The 22,769-nt window shown below is 47.4% G+C and overlaps 1 protein-coding gene across 2 annotated transcripts in view; it reads left to right on the top strand.

The window, feature by feature from the left end:
- Positions 1 to 22,769, top strand: part of LOC146856561 (gametocyte-specific factor 1-like) — a 622,279-nt gene that overhangs the window by 220,890 nt on the left and 378,620 nt on the right. The window lies entirely within an intron of this gene.

Genomic DNA, 22,769 nt, shown 5'->3' with positions numbered 1-22,769 from the left:
TTTATCATGCATAAGACAATTGGATTACTTCAGTACCGGTCGTATTCAGTCCCTTTTCACTTTTCATTTACCATGCATGACATCACTGGTTCACATTCCGACAACCCCATTGACTTACTTTATGTGCATGTATGAGCCTGTTATTCCATTTCTTTCATAAATCTTTATTCAATCTCTTTTTTTTAACCACGCATAAAAGCACAATTTCATCAAAGGTCAGAAAAAAAAGTATTATAAAAACAGTTATAAAACAATCAAGATTTTTGTAGGGTTTCTAGGCAGTAACATCAGGTGCGCCCTAGACCAATAAAGGTAATATATTTTTGTTTGAAAACCCTTTTAAAAAGCAGTCAGAACCTTAGTGAGTTTTTAGGGCACTTAGGGGCACCTCGCTTAAATATGACCCCTTTCCTAATGTTACAACAAATTCAAAAGAGCAGACCCCGGGTCTTCCTTTTTCTCACACAGGCGCAAAAGAAACTTACTACAGAGAAGCAGACATAGGAATCGGATAGTGCCTTTAGAAAGTAAAGTGCCACCCTACATTGTGCAAAGTTATAGTGCCTTAAGAGTGGAAGGATGAAAGCTTTACTTTCAGTGTGGTAGAAACTACAAAATAATACTAACTGTAGATCTGTCTGAGGCGATTGGTTATCACCCGGACAGGGGGACAAGTCTGAGTGTTTAAACTTCTCAGGGAAACCTAGCATCAATGGCACAAGGTTCATGCGAAGCGCAGTAAAATAAATGCATGCTGAACAATTGTGATGCGAGAGAGGTAGGAAAATCCTGCCACTAATCTTGGTGGGATAGGATCATGTGCGAGGGACGCCTTTTGATGCTGGTTCTCTTACCTCCATACCGAAATAGCGCTCTGCATTTATAACTCAGTTATTTGCTGTTTTGAGTCACTCCTGCAAGCCAAGGGGTCCCTAAATAAATTTCCCTGCCCGATTGCAGACAGTTCAGCCTCTACGTATCTGAGCCAGTCAATCCTGTTATAATGATCCAGCTTCAGACAGTCACAAATTATGCGTTAAGTTTACAGTGGGCCTACGCCAAATCGAGAGACACAGCGAGATTGGCGCCAGTCTGATGGAATCTATCAGATAGGGTAGTCCTAATTCAACATGTCAAATGTAGTTTGAAAATGAATGGAGTACTCCTACCTTATTGTTAGAAAAGGTATCTTCTATACTCTGGAGTTTATCTGTTTGCCACCCCCCATACAACCGCACCATACATTGCTGCTGCCTTTGTTTTTGCGCAGTAGATATTTTTAATCGTATACAAGGGACTGACTCCCAATTTCCTGGCAAAGTCCTTAATAGCTTGGAGTCTCTTTTCCACGCCTGGTGCTCTTGCCATCACCCGGTTTGTCTTTGAGTGGTTTTTTTTATCAAATAGGACTCCCAGGTATGAAAAGGAGTCTAGCACTTTGATTTTCATAGAGGCCAGAGGGAAATGAGGGGATTTGGTCCTCTGCCGGCTCCCGCAATGAAAATGAAAGATTTTGATTTATTTACTCTAAGATCTAGTGAGGCCATAAATGAAGCATATTATGTTAAAAAGCTTTGTAGGGCAATCCATGTCCTAGCAATTAGAACTGCATCGTCCGCATAGGCCAGTATTGGAAGGGGGTGTTATCAAATGTTAGCACGTACAGTGGTGTGCCAGTCAGGGCCGCCCCCACCCCTTTTATATAGATGAAAAAAAGAAACTGGGTGAGAACACATCCCTGCCTGACTCCCCTCTTGATCTTAAATGAACACGTACATTCTCCATTTGCCCCGTACCTCACGCAAGGAGTGGCATTGGCATATAACTGTCGAATGAGGCAGATTATCAGGGGGTCAACTCCCAACCCCTCCAGCATGGGCCACAGCTTCTGGTGGGACACACAATGAAAGGCCGCTGACAGGTCCGTAAAGGCCATATAGATCTTCCTGCCTTTTACTTTGGTATGCTTATCTATACAAAGCGATAGGTTAAGGCATTGATCCACCGTCCCCTTGCCCCTCTGAAATCCGTATTGCACCTCCATCAGAATACTATGTTCTTGGGCCCAGTCCACCAGTCTAGCTAGTAGGAGCCGGCCCATGAGTTTGTCAGTGGTGTCCAAGAGGGAAATGGGGCAGTAGTTCTTTGAGTTGGCCCTGTCTCCTTTCTTGTAAATGGGGTCTATTACGCTCCTGTTCCAGGATGGTGAGGGACCCTCATCCGCTATGGCGTTGTAGACGATTGTTAATAGCGAAACCCACATATCATAATTCTCCTGGAAGAGGTCGATCTGGACCCCATCTGGGCCCGGGGCCTTCCCTGCAGCACAAGCCTCCAACCCTCTTTTAGCTTCAGGGAGAGAAAATCCCAGACTACCTTGGGGTAGGGGGGCTTGCTCTGCAGATAATGGCGTGGGAGAGGCATTAGAGCCAAAAATACTTTCAAAGTGTCTCACCCATGCATCCTCTTCTATGTGTCAATCCAGAGATGGGTCCTTTTCGTCTTTAAAATAAGGGGCGTTTATAACCTTCCGAAACTCCCTTCTGCCTGAGACAGCTGCTTCGCTCCAGATCGTCCCAGGCCTTCTCCCTTTTTCTTCTGATCTGCTTATATTCAGTGCGTAGCAATCTTATCAGTGCTGGGTCTCTATTGTGGGCCTTTAAAGCATCGGTATGGCCTTTCTTTGCTGCGGAACAAGATTGATCAAACCATCGGCTGGTTTGAATGGAATTTGCTGGCTTAGTACAAGTAAGTGCTACTTTTAGTTACCTTAAGAGGACACTGAAATGGGTGACTAATTGCAGAGGGGCCAACCCCTCGTCTAGGCAGTGTAAAATATCTTCCCTTGCTTGCGCTATTATTTCTGGTACCAGTTTCAGCTTCTCGACCTGTACCCACTTTAATTGGTAGCCGTTTTTCTAAGTAGGGATATGGTATCCGCTAGCAATTGACGTTTCTTCTCCTTACAGAGAAAGCTTAGATGGATGAGTAATCTAGCATGATCGCTGAAGCATGTAAGTTGGTTGTCAAGGTGGGCCAATTCTTGACTCGTAGTTACCCCGTCGGAATGTTTTCCCTAACTGGCCTGCTTTTATGTTACTAATTATTTCCAAATTACTCGTAAGCAGGAGGCTATTTTAAGTGTTGCCAAATTTGTTGTGTGAGAAATGGGTGAGTGGGTGTCCTGACAGTCATCTAGACCACACACCTTAGCCTCATTATGCATGCAGAGGTGAATATTAAAAGTCCCCCTCCCAGATAATATTAAGTAGGCCCTTTTTTCTGCGTACATTCATTTTCCCTAGTTCTCTAGTTAGATCTTCTGCCGCTACCTTCATATTTCTCCCAAATTCATTGTTATAAAAATTGATTGAAAACCAAGGATCTTCGTTTCTGTGGTCGAGTTGGAAATCCTGGAAATGGGTATTAGGCGTGCCAGCATGCCTCACTTGTAGGGGTGTGGTTTTGGAAGTTAAAGTTACTAGCCCCCCCCCCCCCCCCCCCCCCCCCCCCCCCCCCCCCCCCTTTCGCTTTGCCTGACGTTGAGGACACTGCAGGAGTATGGAAAGTACGGAACACTGGTAAAAAAAAAAAACGTCTGCTTGGCCCATGTTTCCTGGAAACATAGTCTCCAGGGATTGCCGGAGATTGTGCCATTGATCGTCTCCTACCTTTGATGCGATTCCTGCCACATTCCAGGATGCTTGGTTAATCTTGTTTTTACCTGCTATAATCCGCAGAGATAGGTAAGAAGGAGTTAACTGCATTCCATATACTGGAGAAGGTAGTGTGGCTACTCTCCTGGCAGATGGAGGGGTAAGTGGTTTCAGTCAATCGCAGGATTCCAAGTCTGAGAGGGGGGGCGAATCTATTTTGCAACCTTACCCCCAGAGTTGTATTGGGACCCCCAGATATCCCGTGACCGAGTGGCCTGCCCTTGGCCTGAGACTGTGTCCAATACCTGGCGCTATACTCTGCGTGTAAAAATTCTCTAAAGGTAATGGAATAATCTGGGTACTCCTAACAGGCGATCTGAGGAGGTTGGTTTACAAAAGATGACTCACGTATGGGCTATTGAAATTTATCACCACGCAGTCTCCCACAATGGCCTTTGCTGAACCGCCCAGCCAGCCCACTCTCCTAGCTATAATGATTTTGTTTGCCAGCTGCTGGTTTGTCAGTCCAGTATCCTTAAGATGGTATGAAAGCCAGTCCATTATTAAACTTTTTCACATCACAGCCGGGCTCGTCGCCCAGTCCGTAATAACCATGACTTTGTAGTTTTGATCAACCCACGAATGCTGGTAAGAATTGCTACGCTACTTATTTCGTGCTTATTGACAAGTCGCATTTATTTGCCTTACTTTTGAAACTCGGTAATGACATGAACATTGCGCATGCAATTTCACCGTGCACGCCCACTGAGGTATATTACAATCACTAGGGACCGTGTGGTTCACTTTTTAAGAACACCGACACGTGAAAGCAGAGCATGGACATTGTTGCCACTGCACCTTTCATATTTACTTTTGTCAATTTCCTGTTTGTGTTTTGTAAAAATTTTATTTTATTTTATTTATTGAGTTTATTGAACAATCAACAGCAGTGTACATAATACAATGTCAGTAGCGTTATAACTAGGAGAAATCTCATGCAGTCTGCCAGATATAGATGAAGATAAACAAAGCAGGAAAAAAGATCCCTTAGATATGCTGGGGAGACAGCAGTCACTTATTGATAACACTCTACCGACATAGGCATTTCAGCAACAAACATTAGCCCAATTGGAAAAAGATCTATAAAAATATCCTTCATTTGCACTTCCGATGACATATCACAAAGACATATTCCTGCATAGTCAAAATTTAAACTGCCTATTCCAGCATCATCCCGTGACAACATACAGCTCCCCAAAATTCTTGGGGCGACTCTGGGGGGGCATTAACTCACTAGGTTTCGGACTGCATATTACAGAAAATCTCATCTTTTTCCCCACTCTGATTTTCAGAGAGGAGGTCCTTGTGCCCAGCGCATAGCTATTTGCCTCTTGGCCAGAAGAAAGCCCAATCACAGAAGCTTCCTGACCCCTTTAGGATGTGGTGTAATGTATCCCAACAGGGCTAATAAGGGATCTGGAGTAAGTGGAGTCCCAACAATATTCCACAATTCCATGAATATCTGTGTCCAAAAAGTAGTAATACGTGGGCATGCCCATGCCATATAGAAAACATCTGCACTGCTTGCCCCGCAGCGCTCACATTTGTCAGACTCCCATGAGCCATACCTGTGAAGGCGGGAGGTTGTATAATGCGTTCTATTCAAAAACTTAAAATGTATCAATCTATGCCTCCCATTTAAAGACACTGATTGGGTGACCTCGCTGCAGTATCTCCATAGGCTATCATCAATGGGAACTTCTAAGTCTGACTGGCACTGCATTCTCAGCGGGGAATAATTGGCACAGCAGTATTCCCGGGCCATGGGGTATATGTTAGAGAATATATTTATACGGGGTTTTGGCCCGTTAAAGGTAAGTAAAAGACGGGCGAGCCCTAGGCTCTAAATATTTATCCCCCAGCAGCGCCCTCAAGGTGTGTCGTGCCCTGAAATATTGAAATTGTACCAAGGAGCTAGCACCATGATCAACAGTGGTGACCTCATCCCACGTCCGGGCTCTGCCTTCGGAGAAGAAGTCACCCATGTTCATAATCCAGACATTGCTAAGCGCTACTCTAACATCACTTTCAGTGCCCAAAGAATACCATTGGCACCAATCCAGTGGAAGTAGTAAAGAATAAAGCAGAGTGCCTGCCTGCCTTTTTAATAGTTCACTCCAGGCATGAACAACTGAATTTACAGAGTCAAGAACGCCATAATGTCTGTTGGGAGGCTGAGTGAGGAAGATGCGGGAGAGTGTGGGTTTCGTGACTTGTGTAATAAGCAGGCGAGCCCTGAGCAGCTCTGTAGTAAAGCTCTAGGTCCGGGGCACACAGACCTCCCATAGAGTAGGGAAGTGTCAGTTTGTCCATCTTGACCCTGTTGGACTTCCCCGCCCATGCAAGTCTAATCATCAAAGCCTTGAGATTTTTTTTTAAATGTCGAGGAATCACCATAGGTATGTTAGTGAAGAGGAACAGCAGTCTAGGCAAGACTATCCTCTTCATCAGAGATAGGTGGCCTACCAGTGAAAGTGGTAACTTGATCCACCTCTCATTATCGCTCTCCAGCTTAGCGATTGTCCTACCGTAGTTGTCCCGCAACACCACTTCAGAATCAGTGTGCACTTCTATACTGAAGTATCGGACCGACTCATTGGTCCATTTGAGAGGGAAGTCCAAGTTGAACGGGACCATCGAGGGGGTGAGTAGAAATATGATGGATATATCCCAATTAATTTTTAATCCCATAGACCTCCACATTTTTTAACTTCACAGATTAAAGGAGGGAAGGTTGATGGCGGGATCCCAAGCATATATTAACATATCTTCCGCATAAGCAGACATGATAAAATTATAGTTGGGGAACGGATACCTCGATGCCTGTGATATTCCCTCAACACACGTGCTAAGGGCTCTGCTACTACAGCATATAATAATGGAGAGAGGGGCAGCTCTGCCTTGTACCCCGGAATTTGGAAAATAAAGAGGAGACACAATTACTAATTTTAACCCTTGCTGACGGCTGGTTATATAATACAGAAATCAAACCAATGAAAATATCTCCAAACCCCATCCTACGTAGCACTACCATCATAAAGGTCCACTCCACAGAATCAAAAGCCTTTTCGGCATCTAAAAAAATGGCAGCAGCCTTAAGTTTAGCAAATATTTTTGTGTCTACATTTAGGAGTGAGAGGTCTATAGAATGCACACAATTGAGTTTTTTTTCCCAGGTTTTAATAGGGTAATAGGGTAACTATGAGCGCCTCCATCATTGATTGCGGCATTATACCAGTGTCTTCAATTTCCTCAAATAATTTACCAAGATGAGGTAGTAAAAGATCTATCAAAGTTTTATAGAAGGGAACCGTAAGTCTGTCCAAACACAGGGCACCACCGTCCCACATAGAGTTCAAGGCAATGCGAATTTCAGTTGTTTTAAGCGACCTCCTAAGATTTTCTCTGTGAGAGTTTGTGAGCCCTGGTAGTTGCACATGCTCCAAATAGTCAAGAACTGCGGACTCATCAACCGTGATACGCGAACTATACAGCTCACTAGAGTACTGACGAAATGCTTGCACTATTTCAGAAGGATCTGTCAGGATGGTACCATCTCCCCTATCTAATTCAGAAACCCCCATTGTGTCCCTCTGTCGTCGGGCCAATGCAGCCAGTATGGCACCCGGCCTGTCGCCCTCTCCATAAGATTTAGCGATAGCGTACATCCCCATGTGCCTGACCTCTGCATTGGCCTCGGGACTGTGTTCCTCAAGCCTTTCTTTCATAGCCTTTGCTATCTGGGGATCACTGCATCCCTGGGGAGCCAATTCCAATTCTACTAGCTTTTTCTCGAAGTTAGTAAGTCTACCCCTGATCGAGCCGAACACTCCTGCATGCTTGTTAAATGGTGTCTTCCCCCTTGTGTATACTTTAAATGCCTCCCAGACTGTGGTGAAATATCTAACAGAGTCTATATTAATAGCAAAGAAGTCCGTGATAGCGGTGGCTAGCTCATCTTTGAACGCAGTGTCAAGTAGGGAATATGGGGGAAATCTCCATGTAAACTGAGCAACAAACCGTGGCGGCGCCTCAATCTCGAAGATAATGGGATAGTGATCTAAAGTGCAGGGCATGACTTCGCAGGTACAAACATGGGGAGGAGCGATCTGTCCAGTAGTATGCATTCAATCCTAGTGCATGTGTCATGAGGGGCCAATTAATGAGTGAATCCGGCTGCCTCCGGGTGCCTCGTTCTTCAGACATCTACCAGGTCTAAGTGCAGTGGTATATCAGTGATGGATTTGGCTGCAGCAGAAATGCGTCGTCCTAGTCCACCCGACTGGTCTAGGATGGGATTCAGAAAACAATTCAAGTCACCGACCCATAACTGAGACATAGTCGGGCCGCTAGAAACATGAGCTAACAGTGACTGGTAAAAGGAAGGGTCATCATAGTTTGGGCCATATATGTTAACAACTTAAATATCTAACCCAGAGCCATGACCCCTTGAAACAGCATATCTACCATTGAGATCAGATATAACCACTGTCATGGAAATGCCTGATTTGCGATTGATCCAGGTAAGGACACCCCTGGCGTGAGAGGTAAACTCCAGAGCATGAAATGTGCCTTGCAACCTCTTGTTGTTAGGAAAGCAGTTATTCTCCAGTATTGGGGTGTCTTTCATAGATTCACATGCTTGAATATTCCCCGTCGTCGAAGTGGGAGTCCCACGGTACATAACAAAGCAATGTAGTAATAACATAAGCCTATTAGGCCTACAGGAAAGAAAAAACCCTAGAGTTTTCATGGATAGACAACTTGTCACCTTTATAACATATCACTGTCGTTATGTTCTAGGTCAAATCCAGCCAATCAGGTGTCCGCACCCTCTAGAACCCTCTCCCCAGAGACTCAGGCTCTCAGATTTTCTACCGCACGTCGTGTGAAGGGAGTCTCCCTGAGCTTGCTCAGTTTTTTCATCTCATATTTCACAGAGATTGAGTCTAGGATGTCTTCAACCAAGAAATCCCTCTTCAGACCTTGTGGGAGCTGTGGTAAACTGAGACTTCATTCTGAAGATCCTCACAAAAAATGTATTTATTGTTTGTATCCTGAACATTTGGATAAGGACTGTAAAATCTGTAGAACCTTCTCACAGAAAACTTTGAAGGACAGAGAGGGGCGTCTCCTTCTGTGGCTACAGAAGCTGAAGACTTCAGAAAATCCTGTTTCTGATGTGGAGAGTGTGTCTTCTATCCAAACTGCTCCCTCTTTCAAGAGGTCTTCTGACTCTCAAAAAGTTTCTCCTCGTCCTAAAATGGTGAAGAAACAGCATGGAGAACCTTCAACTTCAAGAGGGATGATTTCCCCCCACAGGAGTCTCTCTGTTTCCCTGACGCCCCCGAGATCTGATTCTCAGGCATCTTAAGACTCCAGCTGCGCAGTTTTTACCTCAAAAACTGCCTCTCTCGTCGACGAGTTCATCAAGCCTTCCTCCGTCGACGAGAGCTGCCGTCGCCGCACCTACATCGACGACCTCGGCATCTATGTCTCTGAAGACGGCAATGATCATGTCGTCGGCGTCTTCACCGTCGACGCTTGTATCTGTGAAGGTGAGACCCATCTCGTCGACGTTGCCTTTAACTTCATCGTCGACGAGTATCAAGCATAAGAAAAAGCAGACATCGTCGAAGGGTGCTTCGTCGTCGAGAGCTGCTTCGTCGTCAACGGTGGCTTCGTCGTCGACGGTGGCTTCGTCGTCGACGGTGGCCTCGTCGTCGACGGTGGCTTCGTCGTCGACGGTGGCTTCGTCGTCGACGGCAGCCCAACGGCGAATTTCAGCACCGGCAACGACGGCTACAGCTCCAATTCTGGCTTTGCTACCATTGGACACATCAACCTCTCTACTTCAACGTCGGCAATCGTCTCTGGAGACCCTCATGCCACTCAAACCACCTGTGCAACCTCCTGAGCTGCTGTTTTCATCTGACAATGATGAATATGAGGATGACAGATTTAGGCCTGCTCGCAGTCCTTCCGAGCTCTTGATTAAATGTCAGGACACTGATGATGATGATGAGGAGGATTTGCGACAAGAGGATCTCTCGTCTTATGACACGCATCCGGTTCCGCAACCTTTCATGGCACAATTGCCTTTAAGCCTGATTTCCAATTTGCAGTATATGCTTGATGATTATAATCGCCGTTTTCCACGGTCTGGGCATACCACTCCAACACCACAGACACCTCAACAATCTGTGTTTTATACGGAACCAGTAGTCACACCGACGCCAGTGACTCGTGAACAATCTCTTGGGGTTCCTCTTTTCACGCTTGAGGATGTTGTCGAGGACCAGGATGATGACGCTGACAAGGAGGAGGGTGAGCTGGACGATGCTTCCCTCCTTTCTGACTGGGACAACTATCAGATCCAAACACCTTCTCCCGCTGATCCCGCTCCTTTGGATTCTCCCCCAGTTGACATTGGTGGTTTCCATTTGCTCATGGAGAGAGCGGCTAAAAGATTTCACCTCCCTATGACGACTAGAGAGGAAGATTGTTTTTTATATGACTTTAAGGACCAACCTCAAAAGCAGGTCCGCTGCATTCCAATCATAGATTTCATATGGCAAGAGGGCCTTAAAATAATGCAAACCCCTAACTCGATTCCAGCCATCCTTCCTAGGATCGACAAGAAATACAAGGCTCCTCCAAATTCTCCTGCCTGTTTGACTTCGCAAACGAAGCCTGATTCTATCATCACTCAGGCAGCCCAACGCCGATCCAGAAATCCTTCATCGCCTGTATCGGCAACTCCAGATCGCGAAGGACGCAGACTGGATGGTATAGGGAAAAAAATTTCCACTATGGTGGCGGCAACGGTACGTGCCGCCAATTCTTTGGCGATCTTAGGCCGCTACGATCGCCAAATGTGGTCGGACATTTCATCTTTGATCAATCTTATTCCCGAATCATCCAGACCAGAGGCTTTGAAGATTCTCCCAGAGGGAGAAAGAATTTCTTCGGAGATTATAGATTGCGCCATCGATGTGTCCTCTTCTGGCTTCCGTCTTTTGGCGGGCGCTGCAGTCCTCAGGCGTCAGGGCTGGTTACGGGCCACGTCCTTTCGTCAAGAGGTGCAAACGAAGATCCTGGACATGCCTTACGACGGCGAATCCCTTTTCGGCCAACATATAGATGATGCCCTTCAAGCAATCAAGAAGGACACTGACACAGCTCGTGCTCTAGGGTCTTTACAATTCAAAAAACAGCCATTTCGAGGCGCAAGAGGTCGTGGTTCCTCTTCTTCTTCCTTTCGAGGCAATTCCAACCAGTACAGGCAAGGACAAGGCCGCTACTCCTCGCAGAACCAACAATCGTATCGGCAGCAAACTTCCTCCAATTACAGGCAATACAGAGGCAAATCTTCCTACAGAGGAAAGGACTCCTCAAAGAAACAATGACACTCCTTACCCTCACTCACGGACTCCTCCAAAACTTGGAGGTCGAATCTCCCGCTTCTTCTGCAAATGGTCGCAAATCACCACAGATCAATGGGTTCTCGATCTTGTGCGCAGGGGACACTCTTTAGAATTCATAAAGATTCCTCCAAATACTCCACCAAGAGGTCCCCCTCCTGCACATTTGAAGGAGCTTTTGATTCAGCTAAACATCTTATTGAGAAAGGGCGCGATCGAAGTGGTGCCAAAACTACAGAAGGGCAGGGGGTTCTACTCAAGGTTCTTCCTTATTCAGAAGAAGTCGGGAGAATGGCGTCCCATTTTGGATTTGAGAGCCCTGAACAAATTTATCAAGACACAAACTTTTCGTATGTTGTCCCTACAAGAGGTCCTTCCTCTTCTCTCTCACGGAGATTTCATGACAACCCTAGATCTACAAGATGCTTACTTTTTCTTCCCATCTTGCCAAGACACAGAAAGTTCCTCCGATTCAGGGTGGCCGGACGGGATTTTCACTTCAAAGTCCTGCCGTTCGGCCTTCGTTCGGCTCCCCGAGTGTTCACAAAAGTCCTTGCACCGGTGGCAGCTTACCTTCGCCTTCAGGGAGTCCAAATCTTTCCCTACCTAGACGACTGCCTTCTGAAGGCAAAGTCCTTCGAACTAGCGTCAACACAAACCCTGGTGTGCAGCTCCCTGTTCCAATCTCTGGGCCTCACGCTGAACTTGGAAAAATCTCAGTTGCACCCAGCTCAAAACAGACTGTTCTTGGGAGCCATTCTGGATACAACTCTAGGGAAAGCTTTTGTGTCGCACGAACGACGACAACGTCTTCGCAATCTAGCGGCCTCTATCCATCTAAAAGAGTTCGTTTCTGTCCGACAGTTGAAGTCATTCCTAGGGATGTTGTCCTCCTGCATTCCTCTAGTTCCTCACTGCTGCCTGAAGATGAGACCTGTCCAAGAAGAACTGGACAAGCAATGGGCTCAGGTCTCCGGCAATTTCAACGACCTAGTCAGAGTCACTCCTCGCCTCAGAAAGGCTCTTCTATGGTGGACTCACGAAGAACATGTCTCCTCGGGGCGTCCTTTTCTGGCGGACTCTCCACAATTCACCCTCACCACCGACGCCTCTCTCGAAGGTTGGGGCGCTCACCTGCAGGGTCTTACTGTGAAAGGCAGGTGGTCTGTTCATCAAAAGACAAGACACATCAACCTGTTAGAATTACTGGCCATCTTTCTGGCTCTGAAAGCTTTCCGAAGCATCATTTATGGAAGCACGGTATTGATCAGAACGGACAACACAACGTGCATGCATTATATCAACAAACAAGGAGGCACGAGGTCCGTTCTGTTGTCCCTTCAGACCCAAAAGATTTGGAATTGGGCGATTCAACACCACATCGCCCTCACTGCAGTCCATGTTCCGGGAGCGTCCAACATACTCGCGGATTCCTTAAGCAGATCCTCCACGACCAATCACGAATGGGAATTACACCAACCCATTCTGGATCGCATATTCCAGCTATGGGGTTCCCCGAATCTGGATCTCTTCGCAACCTACCTGAACCGGAAATGCCAGTTCTACGCAAGTTGGCTTCCCCAACCAAAGTCATGCGGGAATGCCTTTTTGATGAACTGGTCCAAAATTTATGCTTGCGCCTTTCCACCGATACCTCTAGTCCCGAAGGTCCTACGGAAAATGAGGAGAGAACCCTGTCGGCTCATCTTAATAGCCCCCCGATGGCCTCGACAAATATGGTTCACGGAGCTGCTGCTTCTGTCTCAGTGCGACCCAATCATGCTTCGTCCTCTTCCGAATCTCTTGACCATGGAACACGGTCAAATTTGCCATCCCGATCCTGCGTCTCCACACTTAGCAGCTTGGAACCGGAGTACTTTGAATTTGTGAATATGGACATCCCTTTGGAGTGCAGAGAAGTATTGGCAAAGGCTAGAGCTCCCTCTACTGTAAAAACTTACAAACTCAAATGGAAACGCTTTTGTTCCTGGTGCAGTGATGTCAAAATTCATCCTATCCATTCCAAGCCTGAACAACTACTACCTTTCTTTTTGCACCTCGCAAAATCAGGCCTGTCATATGCTACCCTTAAGGTCTTTTTAGCAGCGATCTCACGATTCCGCCAAGATGGCTCGAACTCCCTTTACTCGTCAAGAGTAATGAAACAATTCTTCAAGGGACTGTTTCGTATGTTTCCTCCGATACGTCGGCCTCCTCCTCCTTGGCATCTAAACATGGTATTGGCGCAGCTGATGAAATCGCTTTTCGAGCCTATACATAATGTCAGCCTCAAACATGTCACCTGGAAGACTTCTCTTCTCCTGGCGCTTACATCCTCTCGCCGGGTCAGTGACTTGCAAGCCTTTACCATTAACCCACCTTTTCTTCAATTTACTAAAGACTGTTCTGCTCCGCACCAATCCGGCCTATATCCCGAAGGTGCCATCAGATTTCCACCTCAATCAGCCGGTTGTTTTGAAAACATTTTTTCCTAATCCTCAGACGTTTGCAGAAAAGTCACTTCATTCTTTGGATATCAAGAGAAGTCTCAAATTCTATCTTCAGAGAACTGCCGCCATTCGTAAAACTGACCAACTCTTTGTCGCCTACGGGCGCATGCGGCAAGGTCATCCTGTCACCAAACCATCTATAGCACGTTGGATATCCTCTGCTATTGCCTTTTGCCATCAACAAGCAGGAAAACCTCTCGCTGCTGCTGTGAAAGCGCACTCCACAAGGAAGGTTTCTTCTTCCACTGCGCTGTTTGCTGGAGTTCCTCTTCAAGCCATCTGTAAAGCGGCGACATGGTCCAGCAGACACACCTTTACGAGACACTACTGTCTGTATGCTGCAGACAACACGGATACAGCTGTGGGACAGGCAGTCCTTCGTAATCTTTTTAAATAAGGTGAGCCTCTGTTGCTTCCCTCCTCCTGCATACAAGGTACTTTTATTTCTTTATATATTTATGTATAAGATGTTATATATATATGTATATATCTAATATATATAGATAGACGTCGATTTTATGCATATAATCTTTGCACTGTCTATACTACTATCTGGCTTCTTCTGTACCTTGTATTATTCTGCTACTACTGCTCACTACTCTTATTCAAGCATGTGAATCTATGAAAGACACCCCAATACTGGAGAAGAACAAAAGTTACTTACCTGTAAACTGTGGTTCTCCAGTATTGGTGTCTTTCATAGATTCACATGCGACCCACCCACCTCCCCTCAGAGGCTCTTCCTTGTATTTGACTTGATGTCACTCTTGTGCTACGAAAATCTGAGATCCTGAGTCTCTGGGGAGAGGGTTCTAGAGGGTGCGAACACCTGATTGGCTGGATTTGACCTAGAACATAACGACAGTGATATGTTATAAAGGTGACAAGTTGTCTATCCATGAAAACTCTATGGTTTTTTCTTTCCTGTAGGCCTAATAGGCTTATGTTATTACTACATTGCTTTGTTATGTACCGTGGGACTCCCACTTCGACGACGGGGAATATTCAAGCATGTGAATCTATGAAAGACACCAATACTGGAGATCCACAGTTTACAGGTAAGTAACTTTTGTTCTTAGGGGCTAAATGTGTTTCTTGCTATAATGCGATATCCATTTCGGAACGTTTGAGATAAGCTAGATCATTTAGCCCCTGGTTGTTCCAGGTGATGAGCCTAACTTTCCCTGTCTGACATCGAGAACTGTCATCTAGTGATTGTCTCTGCATACTCATATTGGCCTCTGCGAGCAGTTATATGGGAATGCAGAGTGATTTACCAGCACATCATGATTGTGTACACCAACTGTGGATACAGAACAAAATCCCAACCCTCCCCCACCCACGCAATGCTTTACCCAACTAGGCATGTACTACCATGTCCCCACCCTACAAAATAACCCAAAATAGCACAATAACAAGTAAGAATAAACATGAAACAAAAAAAGGGCAATCAAATTTTCAGGGGGTAACCCATGGAGGCGGATGTGGCCAGACATAACATTATTCAACAAACAAAAAAGCAGTGCCGTCTAAACAGAAATGTTTCCCCACCCTGGGGAGAAGACCGCCCACAACCATATATGCATAACCTTATTCTACTAGGTGTACATTGTACTTATATAGGCATATCACACATCAGGCTTGATTCTGCGGATCATTGCAAGAATTAATGGGATAGCCCTCTGCTACAATAAAAGGAATATAACTAAAACATCACCATTACATCAGCGTCTTGTAACCTAGCGCTGGGTTACTTGCTTCATCAGACAAAGTCAGTCATTCTCGTCCAGGTTACCACTTGAGCCTGCCTCATTTTCTCCAGAGCACGAGGGCTTCTTATTCTGCTCCACCATTTTCCAGTCTTTGAGAGCTTTTTGAAGGGCCCTAGGGTCAGTAAAAATCTTCATAGAGCCATTAACTACAACCCTGAGTCTCGCTAGGCAGAGCATTGCATATTCAATACTTTGTTCCTTTAGCTTACGTTTCATCGGGACGAATAGCCTCCTAGCCTCCTGAGCTCTAAGTGTGAAGTCTGGAAACTGAGAAGGTGCAGAGCCTTTAAACTGTAATTTACCTAATTCTCTGGCTTTCTTAAGAGCTGCATCTCTGTTGCGGTAGTTGAGTAACTTGGCAATAATTGGGCGAGGGGGGGCACCCGGAGGAGTGTGAGGACCCAGGGAGGGGTGTGCACGTTCCACAATAAACATAGGGGAATAAGTCTCAGCGCCCAGCAGGTCTCTGAGAAGTTTCTCCTCAAACACCTCCATAACCCCAATGGTGGTTGATTTTGGAAGGCCCGCAATGTGCAGGTTACTGCGCCTGGACCTGGCTTCAAGGTCCTTTGCCTTATACTGAGGAATAGTTAACACTTTATCCATTTGCTTCCGTGTGCAGTTTGCCTCCATCTGTGCTTCCTCTACCTCAGAGATCCGCCGCTCAGACATATCTAGGCGTTCTGTGTGTTTATCGCGGCACTCAGACATACGGTCCATTCTATAAGATAAGGAGTCAATCTTACCGTCTATTGCGGAAAGGCTTTTCTGGATGGTAGCTAGGATATGCTTAAATTCCATGCCCGAGACCTCTGATTCGTCACCAGATGCGGGAGCGGACGTCCTGAGGCATCGTCTCTGTTTCTGGATTATCGTAACACAAGGTTCAGTTTAGATTGTGCTTTGTCCGGCTTGCACATGACTCCACCCAAAGCAAGGAGGGCACTGCCTACGATCTCAGTAACAATCAATAGTCTAATTCAGGACAACAAACAGAAGACTGGTGCAATTGTAGGAGTATGTCACTGGCGCCCACTCCGAGAGAACCTCTCATCCAAACTCCGCCTATGAACGTCATCAACAATGCGTTGCAGTAGTAACAGTCATGTCAGTGAGAGTATTTTACCTCCTTCGAAGAGCTATAGCTCCTGCTAACAAAACCCAGGAGTGAGAAAAAAGCTCTGCACACGGGCGCACAGCAACCGTCAGGCGTGCAAATGCAGCTCCCAGGACGAAGCGGCGCTGAGGCGAACAGTGGATCCAGTGGTGAGGAAAGAAACAGCACACTGCCCCCAAAGATAAGATTCCATGTCAATAGACTGAGCCTCCTCGGTCTCTCAGCTAGTGCAGGAGCAAGTCCAGGCCTCAAGCACCAGAGGCCAGGAAGCGCACACAGCCTCCAGACCACCAGGCAGGGGAATCGACCCTGGCAAAAAACGGCAGGAGGAGGAGGCCGGAGGTCCGGTATGGGCAATGGGGGAGAAGAAGCAGAGCCAAAGTACTCACAGCAAGTAGTTGTCCCCACTGAGAAGCATCAAAGTGACCAGCTGTGAACGCAGCGAACCAGGCACTGTCCAAATGTGGACGCCCTCCAAGAGCAGTGCAGTCACCTGACCACAAAGCCTGATATCAGGCCCTGGGAGGGTGCGGCGTGTTGAACGCAGAGAAAAGGAGGGCTTAGTATCCCCGCAGGCCGGGCAGCAATGACGGGGCCAGGAGGTAGCGCCCAACAGGAAGGCCCCAGCGACACCGTACTGAAGCAAAGCAAATGATATCTCAGTGGCAGCGGGTGAGCCTCACGACAACCTCGGCCGCCCCAGCGCCCCTGATCCACACGCCCCGGGAAAGGAATGCACCGGCCCCCGCCTGGCGATGATCAACAGCAGCGTTCCACAAGCCGGATGTCATCGATGTGGGAACAAGCAACAAACGTCGGGAGGTCCCCAGTGGCTCAGCACTGTCGCACTCCGGAGTTAGTTGAAGGCCGATCCGACCCCACAGATAAACAACTTCGTCACCGGCCGCCGCAACTCTCTCGTGGTCAACGTCGCGGGGAAGGAATGTTCAGACTTCCGTTATGCGGCGGAACCTAGTCCCAGCGTTGATGCATACTTCCACCAAAATGTGTGCAGCAGGCTTCGAGGGAAGTGCAAATAATGCTGGTTAGATAAAGACGGCTCGAGGAGACGATCTAGCACGTGGCCATTTTGGAGCCTGGCAAGCTCCGCCTCCTGTTTTTGTTTCGTTTTAATTCACTGTATCTGCATTACTTATTTGCAGTGTACTCTCCGTTCACCAGTTCGACTTCCGTCTCTTTGCATGGCTTACACCATGGTAACAGGCATGGAGTACTTTGGGTCACTAAAACATCACCTATATTACTAATCTACAGTGAATTCACTGTTCACCAGTCCAATTTCAGATTTTTTGCATGCATGGCTTACACCATGGTACCAGGCACGCTGCACTTCAGGGTCACTCAAATGCATTTTTACCGTACTGCCACGCTGTGACCTACGCTTCCCTTGTTTCTTCTGATGTTGAATATTACCTTGATGAAGGGTTGGGTTCAATGATACATCAATAACTCAGGAGTTGAAAGAAAAAATCCTGGGCACCACAAACAGAACAATGTAAATCAAACCTAGGACATCAGCACCATTGCTAAGAAGAATTTATGATGATATAATAAATTCTAATTAATGAGAAATGTGAATGGACTAAATTGTTTTAATTACGAATGAAGTTGGATTACTCCATTGTATTGGAAACTCTGCAGTGCATTCAGGGGACGCCGCCCCTCGTCTGGTGCTTCAGCAAGAAGGTCTATATAGGTGCCACTCCTGCATGCAGATGTTGATCCCTTTATTTCCATGCTTCCAGATGCAGATCCAGAATTCACTTTAGTCTCTCGGAGATTTATCATGATTTGTTTTCATCAAAATTTGTACAGTTTTCAAGGGATGTCACCTTCACCCTCTCACCCCCTCCAAACGACAGATTTCAAACCCTGTAGGGTCTGTTGCAAAATGATGTCTGTAACTGATCCCCATCAGGTGTTCCTTTGGTGCCTGATGGTTGAACCATGACTCCAAGGCCTGAGGGGACTGTGCATCGATAAAGCCGGAAGAAATCAAGTAATGCAAGGCAAAAAGCTACACTGCCAAGCATAAGACGACACGATGACAGGACTGTTCAGGTCCAAAGTTCGCTCTAAGTCCCACTCTCTGCGTTGAAGCCTCTCCAGGCTTCTGTCTTAGTCACACTTCAAGTCTAAGCGGCATCCGCTCCCTCATGCCACTCATTCGCCTGAACATGAGCAGGGTGTGCCACCCATTTTGATCTTGCCCCTAAAGTCATCCTTATGAGCTAACTCTGCAGCTGCTTCCATCACAACCAGAGTTTCTGGGGCCTTCAGACATGCAGCATCCTATCGAAGAGCTCTGTGTAGACAGGCTGCGGCTCTTTTGATCCCTGCTTACTCCCTCTTGTACGCCTTTGGGCCCAAGGAATCGAGAGGCCTTCTAATTGGGATACTGCCAATGGGTTCGCCCTCCTCGCCAGCTGGCACCGCCACACTTATCTTGCCTGCAGCTCCTATTCGATGCCGGTGCCACACCCGTGCCAACTTCAGACACCCCAACTTTGCTTCCTGAAGAGGTGGCCCCAATTGTCTTCCACTACACCAATCTAAGCAGGTTCAACCTATGACGTCGCTGTGCTTGAATCTTCCTAAGGCACCGCTTCCTCTGCTTGACCTGCAGCAACCTAGACAACATTCTCTCCATTCTCTTTTTGGGACAACTCCGATAATGATTATGACCTGGGTGATGAGCTCGCACAACCCTAACAAGATGACAATTGGTACTATGTCTTAAAGGAGGCTAGTCGCCCTAATACCTCCCTGGAGACTGCTTTTTTCTCTCCTCATTGACAGGCCACAGAAGAGTCCATTTTCTGCGCTATGGTGATACTGAAAGCGGCCGAAGTACTTGATCTCCAACTCCTAACCATAGAGGTTAAATCAAATGTCTGAACGGAGATCCTCCAACGGGGGCATTAGTCTGCTGATCCCCGCCTTCCTTTTAACAAGGCAATGATAGATACCTTTTTGGGGTCTTGCACCATACTTTGCTCTGGCTCTCCAGTCAGTAGACAAATTGCCCGGCGCCATTGTCCTGCTGCAGGCGACCCTACTTTTCTTTCACATCATCCCTCGTCAGATGGCTTAGTGATCCAAGCTTTCATGAGCTGCTTTGATCCAAACCCTTTTCCCACCACTCCATTGATAGGAAATTTGCACAATTGGAAACATTCGGCAAACATCTTTCTTTCTACAGCTTGCTCTTCCGATCTTTGTTGGGATGATACTCGTACGCCCTTTGAGATTTGGTGGAATAAGCCCTCCCTGGAATGTTAGCTGACATTTGCCCCATACTTTCTCTGGCCCTCCAAGATGGGTGTTATGCTGCCAAGTTCACGATCATTGTGGCTTGGACACCATAAATTCCATTGCATGAGCCATGGACACCAGCGTTGCCATATGCCGTCATGCATGGCTGTGATCGACTTGGTCTCGCTCGATGTCCTGTCCACCTTGATGGACATGCCCTTTGATGGAAATTGCTTATTCAGGGAGAAAGGGGAATCTCTAGCTCCAGATTCCATACATGTGAATTATCCCCAGACGTCAGACTGAATCTGGATTTTTTTTTTTGTGCGCAGTACCCCTGCGCCCTAGTAGGTGGCATCGAGCAGCTCTTGTGGTGTTGCCTGCGACTGATGAGACGTGTGTGGTTTCTATATAGGTGCCACCCACGTGTGTTGACGTTGTCAGTGCAGATATAGAAAGAGCTACCCCTTCAATCACTTTTTGAATATTCTTTTTTTAAACAAATTTTATTGTGTCAATATAGCCAATACTATGCAGAGCCCTGTAGCCCAGAGACGTCTGCCATATTCTTCAGACATGTACGTACAGGCAATGGACAATTGTATATTTAAAAAAAAAAAAAAATCCAACTCCCATCCTAACTCCCCCCCCCTCCCCCCCCTTCCCCCAACCCCCAAAGATCGCACTCCCTACTAGTCTTACTCTCCCCCTTTGGTCCATCCCGCTATCCCCTCGCATCATACGAATATTCTTTTTTTGACGTTTTGCCAAGTTCTTTTGTGAGTTGTTCTCCTGTTGTGGAAAGGATGTCTACTAGAAAGATAGGCCGTAAACCCTGCGGCACCTGTTAGCAACAGATATGTGACGGACCCGTACCTTGTATGCCTCTGGTGCTTGGCACGTGACCACTAGGCGAAGACCTGCACCGATTATTTAGCTGTGCAACCCAAGTCCTTGAGGAAGTGATCCCTCAAGATCCTTGCTGCCCAACGTGTGACGACCACCATCCCACTCGAAAGGAAGGTTCCGGGATCAGTAGTGGAGTCCATGGCCCTTCTCTCCCTCCAAATAGTCAGGCCAACTGTGTAAGTCTCACAAAAATAGGACTAGTAAGAAGTCCAAGTTCTTCGACTTCCCCCTCGCCTGTCAGCCAATGAGACCAGGGAGTGTCGACATTCAAAGCCTGGCTCGGCGGTTGAATCAGCACCCGGGATCGACTCTGTGCTTCCCCTGCTGAACTCCACAAGTTTTATGAGGCTCTGTGCCTCATATTTAAGTGGCCAACGTGCCTTTGGGCCCCGCGGGTTCAGAAGGGTACCCTACAGGTTCCATACCGACAGCTCCGGCACTAGTCCAACACCGTGGATCCACAGATGGATCTGGACCGTAGCTGGTCGTACCACCTCAACCTTCCCCAGTATTGGTCCTGATGCCATCAATTCTGGCATCGCTGGTGCCCCCCCCTGCTTAGATACCCAAATATACAGGTGTGAGGACTTGGCGGAGGGCAATGGACTAGATGTTTTTTCAGGTACTGCCATGCTTTCTACCCCTACCGTGGCTACGGAAGAGCGAGTGTCATTTGCAATGTAGGTGAGGAGGATGATCGAGGTCCTAGAGTGTAGCCTGCCCTAAGTGGCAGTCAAAATGAAAGTGTTGATAGAGGTGCTTCAGCTGGGAGTGTCCCCTTCCGAGCCACTGCCCTTACAGACGTCCTACTTGGGACCTGGTGAAAGCCTAGCACACCTCCAGTAAACCGAAGGATTGCCCCTTGCCCTTGGGTACCCCAACTTCCTCCCACAACACCCTACCCCAGAGAACTTGGTAGTCAAAGCCTCTTCTTCCATGGCACATTCCTTACTGCACCCCCGGATACGGAATCCAAGAGGCTGTACAACTTGGAGAAGATGTTTTCTTCCATCAGCCTTGCACTGCAGTCAGTGCCTTTTGGGCCGCTACTCCCCTCTTCTTTGGTATATGGTTGCCCAGGTGCTGCAGACCATCTGCAAGGAAGCCCGGGCTGCCCTCTCTCAGGCTGTTTGACTGGAGAGATGCAGCCAAGTTCCCCATCCGATATGGACTGGATACCACTGACTCGCTAGGCAGAGTGGCTTTGGTGGGCATACAGCGCCCTGCTTGGCTGTGGACAACTGGCTTTTCTGGGGTTGACCAAGCATCGCTTATGGACATGTCCTTTGATGGTTCCTGACTCTTCGGAGATAAGGCGGATTCAGCGCTGGAGCGCTTTAAGGACCTTGGGCCAACAGCCAGGACCTTGGGCCTTTCATTGGCGCCTTGCGACCATCAATATGCCTTTTACTTCTTCCATGGCCACGGAAGGAGCTTCCAGCCGCATCTGTAGCCACCGCGGAGCACATGCATCCCAGCCTCTGCGTAGCTGAGGATGCGGACCCACAGACCTTGTTAGTCGGGCAGCCAGATGCTTGGCCAGTCCACTACCACCCCCTGCAGCTGCAGCCTCCATTCCCTTATAGTCTGCACCCTTGGCATCACAGCACCCAGTGGGTGGCAGGGTCCGCCATCACCTGCCTCACTGGTGGTCCATAACATCAGACCAATGGGCTCTGCAGATTATCCGGAGGGGCTACTCCCTCCTCTTTGAGACTACCCCTCCACCAATGCGACACACTGGCGGAGGACCATCTTTCTTTGCTCTGACAGGAAGTGACAGCTCTCTTTGTCAATGGAGCCATAGAGAGAGTGTGGGAGCCAGAAGTAGGTCGTGTTTGCTATCCTGATGCTTTCAGATGCCCAAAGACAGACGAAGGCCTTTGTCCTATCCTTGAACTGCACCCTCTCAATTTCTTCCTCAAAGTCAAAATGCTCACACTCTCTCAGGTCTTGTCTGCCCTGGACCCAGGAGATTGGATGGTAACGTTGCACTTGCAGGATGTATACCTCCATTATCTGATCGACATCTAGCCGCAGATTAC

This window comes from Triturus cristatus, chromosome 4_1 (assembly GCF_964204655.1).
Source record: "Triturus cristatus chromosome 4_1, aTriCri1.1, whole genome shotgun sequence".
In the NCBI taxonomy this organism is placed as follows: Eukaryota; Metazoa; Chordata; class Amphibia; order Caudata; family Salamandridae; genus Triturus; species Triturus cristatus.
Note: the sequence above shows the minus strand (reverse complement) of the source record. Positions and strands in the feature narration are given on the sequence as shown.